Source organism: Macrosteles quadrilineatus, unplaced genomic scaffold (genome assembly GCF_028750875.1).
Source record: "Macrosteles quadrilineatus isolate MER2022 unplaced genomic scaffold, UCM_ALF_1.0 Scaffold_5__1_contigs__length_97177068, whole genome shotgun sequence".
Classification (NCBI taxonomy): domain Eukaryota; kingdom Metazoa; phylum Arthropoda; class Insecta; order Hemiptera; family Cicadellidae; genus Macrosteles; species Macrosteles quadrilineatus.
In genome coordinates this window covers 52,990,745-52,997,843 of record NW_026542598.1, presented here as the reverse complement: position 1 = coordinate 52,997,843, position 7,099 = coordinate 52,990,745, and positions in this window count along the sequence as shown.

The following is a 7,099-nucleotide window of genomic DNA, read 5'->3' as shown; positions in this document are numbered from 1 at the left end:
AAGGAAAAAATTATTATAATCGCAGTTACCAAGGATTGTTGTCGACTGAATTTAAATTTGTTTACGTTCAATCTTAGATCATGGACGATTTATATATACGGTTCATTGCACCAAAAGCTTGAGAAGTTCGAGAAAACTATTTTTACGTTAATAGTTTCACATATTAAACCATCCATAGATTACAATCAATTTGTATCGACGAGTTTTGTGTAATGTTGTGTTAATTGACACAGTCGTAATAGACGAAATGATCAGCGTTGGGAGCTTAAACTTGAAAATTATATTCGTTTCAATACTTGGTTTTCTTAATGGTACATTATGGCGAAAAATATAGTTAATCACACGGGCATAAGTAATCTTTTCAACCGAAAAGAGTCAATTTACGCCCTAGTGATGAAATATACTGTTATCTGAGTTTTATACAAATCCGGGATATTTGAGCAAGAAAGTTCTATTAACGCTAACTTGCCACTGAGACTAGAGGTGAATAAACAATGTTGAACTTTTAGTTTGCTTTCTTAACTTCTTTATAATTAAATTGTGCAAAAAGCTGTATCAGGATTCAGGAAGTTTTAATTTTACTTTTAACACTGTTTCTATTGTATTTACAAAACAGTCGTTTTACACCACATTAAATAAGGGTTAGTTTTAAACTTAGTTTATCAATGTATCATAAACTGGTGGGGAAAAGTGGTAATATTACCTTAGGCGAGTTTTTATTAGCTTGTTATAAGATTTGCTAATGTAAAACGCAAAATGTATTTAAAACATAAAAAACTCTAGATTCCTATTTATTGGGATTCTTTGTTTTAAAGTTATACAAAAAAATCTTAAATCTAATACGGAGGTAATATAGCAGTTTTCGGAATTTATTTAAAGTTTTTTAAATTCTCTGACATTTTTAAATTCTTTGAGTGTGCCATTATTATTTCACCAATATTTTATCCCAAATATTGGCCCATCCAATGTAAAAGCATAAGCCTTATTCGCAAGTCAATAAAAAATAAACGATATTCTACGTCTATATGTGGGCACTGCTTTACTACCACTATATATGGTAATATGAACTTTATTGTGTCTTAGTAACTTGATTTGATCTTTTATGAGTACTTTTGTCACAACTGTAAATATGAAAGTTATCACAGATATGTTTATCCTCCACCCGGTATGTTGTGATTCCCTGTATTTTTGCTAATAGATTTTATGTGGTAAAATTATTTGTTTGCACGTAGTTTTAAACATTTACAAATAGGGCTTATTAATTTGACACTAAAATGACACCAAACTTGATCAAAGCAACACTCATAAGGGGTAAGTTTAAAGGAGAAATAGTCTTACTACCAAGAATACCGATGATTTTATCCGAATTATCATTCGAATTCAAGCGACTACAATTTCCTTTGCGTATTGCTTTCGTAATCACCATTATAAGGCCAAAGGCAATCCTTGGCTATTGCCGGTTTAAATTTAGAAAATGCATGCTTTTGACACGGACAGCTGTATTTTGCGTACTCACGTGGTGGTAGGCACACCTAAAAACTTAGTTGTTTATACACCTAATGAAAAAACAAAAAAACATTGTTTATTCACTGACAATTATTATAAATATTTTATTTTTGTTTTTGGTATAAATTTTTATTATGTATCGTAAAGAACAAATTGCCATTTAAAATCATAGTTGTTAGCACAGCAACGCGCGCCGGGTAACTGCTAGTTTTAAATATATTATATCTTAAAACTTTACATGTATCACACCCAGGTACAAAACCAACCCAACATGTTGCATATTGTTTCCCTCATAAAATTGTGGGGAAATAGTTTCAATAAATGACGAAGACAAATCCATGTGGTGAAGCGGTAATTGGTGTAACAAATGTTCTGCTATCTCTGGGTAGATTACACACAACATTGTCACTATAAACTTGATTGCCGTGACGTTTGTGGATTACACTTTTCAGTTAACTGAATCAAGTTTGTTTTATTAACTAATCAGATTAACTAAACACTTAGTTTATGAATTTATAAAAATTCTGTGAATAAGAAAATGCAAACTGCATCCAATTAGCTTTTGAGTTCAACTTCTAATCTCAGGCTGCTATTTCGATTGAAAGCTAGTTCGACTATGGACTCGAATAACATTTTCTTTAGCTATTAATATTAGTGATGTTAAGCAGGAGGTAGACATTTGATTTTAAAATGACTTGGGTTTGGACAGTTTCTTAACATCTTAAAAGTAGCAAAGGCGTAGATAAATACAAAAAAGTGTAACAAATTGTTTGATAATTTTCTATTATCAATGGCAAGGCTTTGGATAAAATTACTGAATACTGCTTATTTTTTGACAGGTAAAAATACAAAAAAACATATCTGTCAATTTTTTGTGTCAGTGTAATTCTTTACGTGGTATTAACAAATTATTGTACTTTAGTATGTTTTCTAACTGTAGTCTTATATAGTGATCAATCAGGATAGTAGTTCAATAAAATGTGTATTGAAAATGAAATAACTGAAATAACAATCAATCCGATGCAATCTACATAGTAACAAGTAAAGGAAACTCTGGGATTAATTAACTTGTAAACCAATCCTTGGACACAATTGGTTGAATTCCATTGGAAGTAGCAGTTAAACTGAAAAAGTATGTAGGCCAACTTTATTAAATTAACACTGTTAGAAAAAAGGCATACTTTGGCGAGAAAAAGCTCCAAGTTAACAAACATGAAACTCCAGCACATTTAAAATATGTAGCTCAGATACAAGTTCTCGTAACAAGGTGATTTAAAAAAAATAATGATGACAGAGTAGTCTTTTCCTTTTTAACTATGCGGTTTTTTTAGAATATTCCTATTTTAGTACTTCCTCGGTTTGATAAATTGTATATTTTAATCTGTTTAATAACACATAAACACAAACAGGAAAGAAAAGAGATATGAAATCTAGCTGCAACTTTAGCAAAGGGAAGTGCCTTATTAACAAACTTCCTGTTCTTTAGTGTTGAATATTTTAGATGACTCTCGCAACTTATTCACCATCTTTGAAATTTGACATTTGGGTGGTTTTCTAAAAATTAGAAAATTCTCGTTTTTCCATCTTGGTGGTTTACAGGAATTTATGTTTTTTTTTTTTTCAAGATTATTGTGGAGTATTACAACTTTTGCAAAAACGTTGACTAGGTCTAGTTAGCGGGAATTTGGTGTGTAATGGTAGAATCGATGTTTTTTTTAATATTTGATCGCCTAACGTACTGTCGATATAAGTAATGCATTACTATTTATCTCCTCTTTACATTTATATAGTCATACAATGGTATAATTTAATAATTGTTGTTTGTATTAGGTGGAAAATAACTAAATAAAATTACGAGATTTGTTAGATTGTGTCAAACAACTTTAACTCTCCAAATGAACAACAAACCGAACAATATTCTGAGTTTTGTACTTTTGAAGCGTCAAGTCAACCAATAACCTTCGGATGAATAATTTATTATATTATTTTAATTTTTAAGTTAGTTAAGTTGTAAAAGGTAATGCGAATTTCGAAGGGATGATAATAAATGTTGGTCAATAGTAAGTGATTCCTTTCTTCAAGAATATCCCTCCCATCTTATGACAAAAGCCTTTAGGTCTTCCATTGTCAGAATGTGTTAGTGTATGTAACCATTTCAATATATGTTGGTTTAAAATTGAACGGTCATACCACCCATTTAAGTTGCAAAACAAACTAGAAGGGTTACATAAGTAAAATTTAAAATAGTTATTTGTGTAACTAGTGGGTAAAGTGGCACTTTGCTGCACACGAGAGCAATGTTTACGCACGAGCCGCAGGCGAGTGCGTAATGATCTCGAGTGCAGCAAAGGCCTTTTTCACTCGTGTAACACATTATATTTTTCCTACAGTCACTATAAAGCATATAAATAATTAGTCTTTCAAACACTATACAACACGTTTTTAGGTTCAGCTGGCAACACAAATAGGCGCCCTAGAGAAAGTAGTACCCGGTCCGTATCACTCCGCTATTTTTCCTGGGCAAGAAATGTGCTCCGCGTTTTGAGAATATAGTTCCGTATGTTTTTGTAATTTGAAGTGGTTTCCGCGCCTAAAAAAAATGCTTCAAAGGTATTTTCTTGTTTATTAAGATCGTATGAATGTTTTAAAAACGTTTAAAAGAAAAGTCCAGAAAGTTCAGAAATACCGAAACTATAAACACGAAATGACAGGTTAAATCGTAGTTATAATAGTCAATCAGCTGCTCATAGTATTATTATCTTTATGGGTTGCCAACCTATTTCCAAGCGTACACGGATTACGTGCATAATAGAACCACGCTTTTTTGTGTTGTTTCGTTGGAATCCTGATGTGCGGCAAAGTATAAAACGTACGACAAAGTATAAACCGTACGGTAAAGTATAAATATGCAGCAATTAGCAGCTTTCTGTACTATAAACAGTACAAGGAAGCCAACTTTGTCGGGTGGCTGTAGGAAAAAATCATTTATTTATTTATGAAACGGTAAACGTTGTAACATGATGTCGATGTCACCTAGAATATGGTTTCATTCTATTTAGTTTAGACAGCTTATTTTGTACATATGTATAAACATCAAGTGGCATGTATCCACGTTAACTTACATACACAATATGTCTATATTTCGTTACACCCTATACCACAGCAATGAGAAATGTTTCTTCTGGGTGTAATAACTTCTCTTGGCTAAAGTCTTTAATGATATAAGTTACGCCATGAATAACCAACTTAAGTGTTGAGTTAATCTTATGATAAATGGGTCTAGTTTAAAACATAATTGGGGGCATACACGTTTGATGCAGATATTTGTTTAAACTAAGTATGAAAATTCTTAGATGCGTACTTAAGTTTTGTTTTTTTCTCAGGAGAAATCAATTAACAATCATTGTTTTATTTGGATCGTGTGACAAAACTGTAACACTTTTAATATAATATTTAATGTCGAAGAAATTGGTAAATAGACTAGTAACATTTTACCATCGTTATATAGTTACCAACTGGGTTTCACTATGGTTCAGGTCAAATATAAAACGAAGAACACGATAGTATTTGCCTCAACAGTTTCATATAGGCCAAATTGATTTGATAAATAAACTTTGTGACTCTCTTATTTTGTAAGAATATCTTAAACAGCCATTTTTATATTTGCCGAAATGGAGAATTGAGTCTCTGAGAAATACGATAACACTAGAAATAATTTAATGCTATTAACACATACCAGCTCCGAAATAAAAATGTCCTATAAAATATCCGTATATACGGTAGTTCTCTGACGTTCGATGTGCTTTTTTCAATGAACAACAGTATAACAATAACTAGTTTTTGCCACCATGTTTTCATGCACACTGGCTTGTACATAGAATATTGGGCATGTCTCAAATGAAAATGGACCGAAGACTTTATTTTTCCATACAACAAATCCACATTCAGACAAAATGTGTATTAAGTGAACATTTTCAATAAGAATGACGTCATCCCATCTGTGGCATTAATATTATCGCTTAAGCTTGATGATATCTTAGTTAAAATTGCAGTTGACCCAAGGATATATTTGTAGATGGCTTTGCGATTTTCTTTTTACCTTGTTAACATATCCGCAAGATTAATTCATTCTCCCACAGGTACGAGAGTAATTTTAAATAACTAAAAACAACAATGTTTGAAACAGTCCGTTTGGGTTTTTATTTAATTATCTCAACAAAGAGATACAAAGCACAATGGAAGGTCAACGAGCTGTCCGAAGCTTGACATTCATTAGGCCAGCAACGATTGAGCTTCTTGTTTTAATCCTGTTAGCGTTTGTTTTATACGCAGTTTGTTGAATATGTCCAAATTCTAAATTCACAAAATGACTTTTATTGAGTGACTTACTATGGATATTCTACTTTTACTATGTAACTTTGACTTCTCTTGTTGAATAAGTATGCTAATTTAAATTTTATTAATTTTTCTAATCTATTATATGATAGTGTTATAAATTGTAAGACTTCTTTATGCTAAGATAGTCATGTTTTAAGACAATAGCTGCCAATCGTCAGCAACTACGCAGACAAATACACGTAAGAGTTCACTTGTTTAGTAGGAGATAGAAACCATGTTTAAACTGAGAACAAGAATAATACATGCATTAAAATTATATACATAACACCATTAACTGATTAACAACAAGATAAACAGTTACGGCAAGTCTCTCAGTTGTTTCCAGAAGTACTGATATCAAAGTTGTTATGTGTCAAAAACTACTTCCATGAGAATTACATTGAAACTATGAGAACCCCGTGAATATCAATATGCACAAATGAGTGTGTGTTGTACGAAATTAAAATTGTCATATTGCATTACAGATTAAAAAATACAGAACGCTTTTCAATATGGTTCATCTCATAATCAAATAAGGACACCTTCTACCAACAGAAATAAAAGCAAACCGCAAAATAACGTCAACCCGGTTTAAGGCTTTGGTCAGTATTTAACATACTGGACCAAACCACACAACCAGATGTGATGACGTAAACATCAGCTGTTTACTGTGAAATCAGTGAAATCCTGCATCTGTGGTGAATTATGCTGGAGCTTGTTTACAGAATTACCATGTGATGAAAACTTTGTTCTTGAGTCTCCAACATTAATGTAAATGCTGTTTACAAACTTTGAACATGTTAATTTATTTGTGTCAGTTAAAAATGTTGTAAAATCGCAACCAGTTTATGATACGAAAATGTGTCATGGGTTTAATTGTGTCAGAACAAATGAAAAATGTGTCATGGGTTTAATTGTGTCAGAACAAATGAATATACTGTAATTTTGTTAACTGTAACCTTGTTTAGCTTATGAGTGTGATTTATTTTAAGTTTATTGTTGCCTACATTATTACTACTATTGTAATAATTGATAATTGTGAATTGTTTCATTCATATTGCCAAAAGTTCTCAAAGATTGACATAATTTAGACGTGGGGCAGGCTTACTCTAGACCATCTACATAAAATATCTTTAGAAAAAAACTCGGAGGGTTCTTCCTTTATTCGTTGCTCTATTATAAAAACTACTGATTTGTTATGCATTTGCTATGCTAT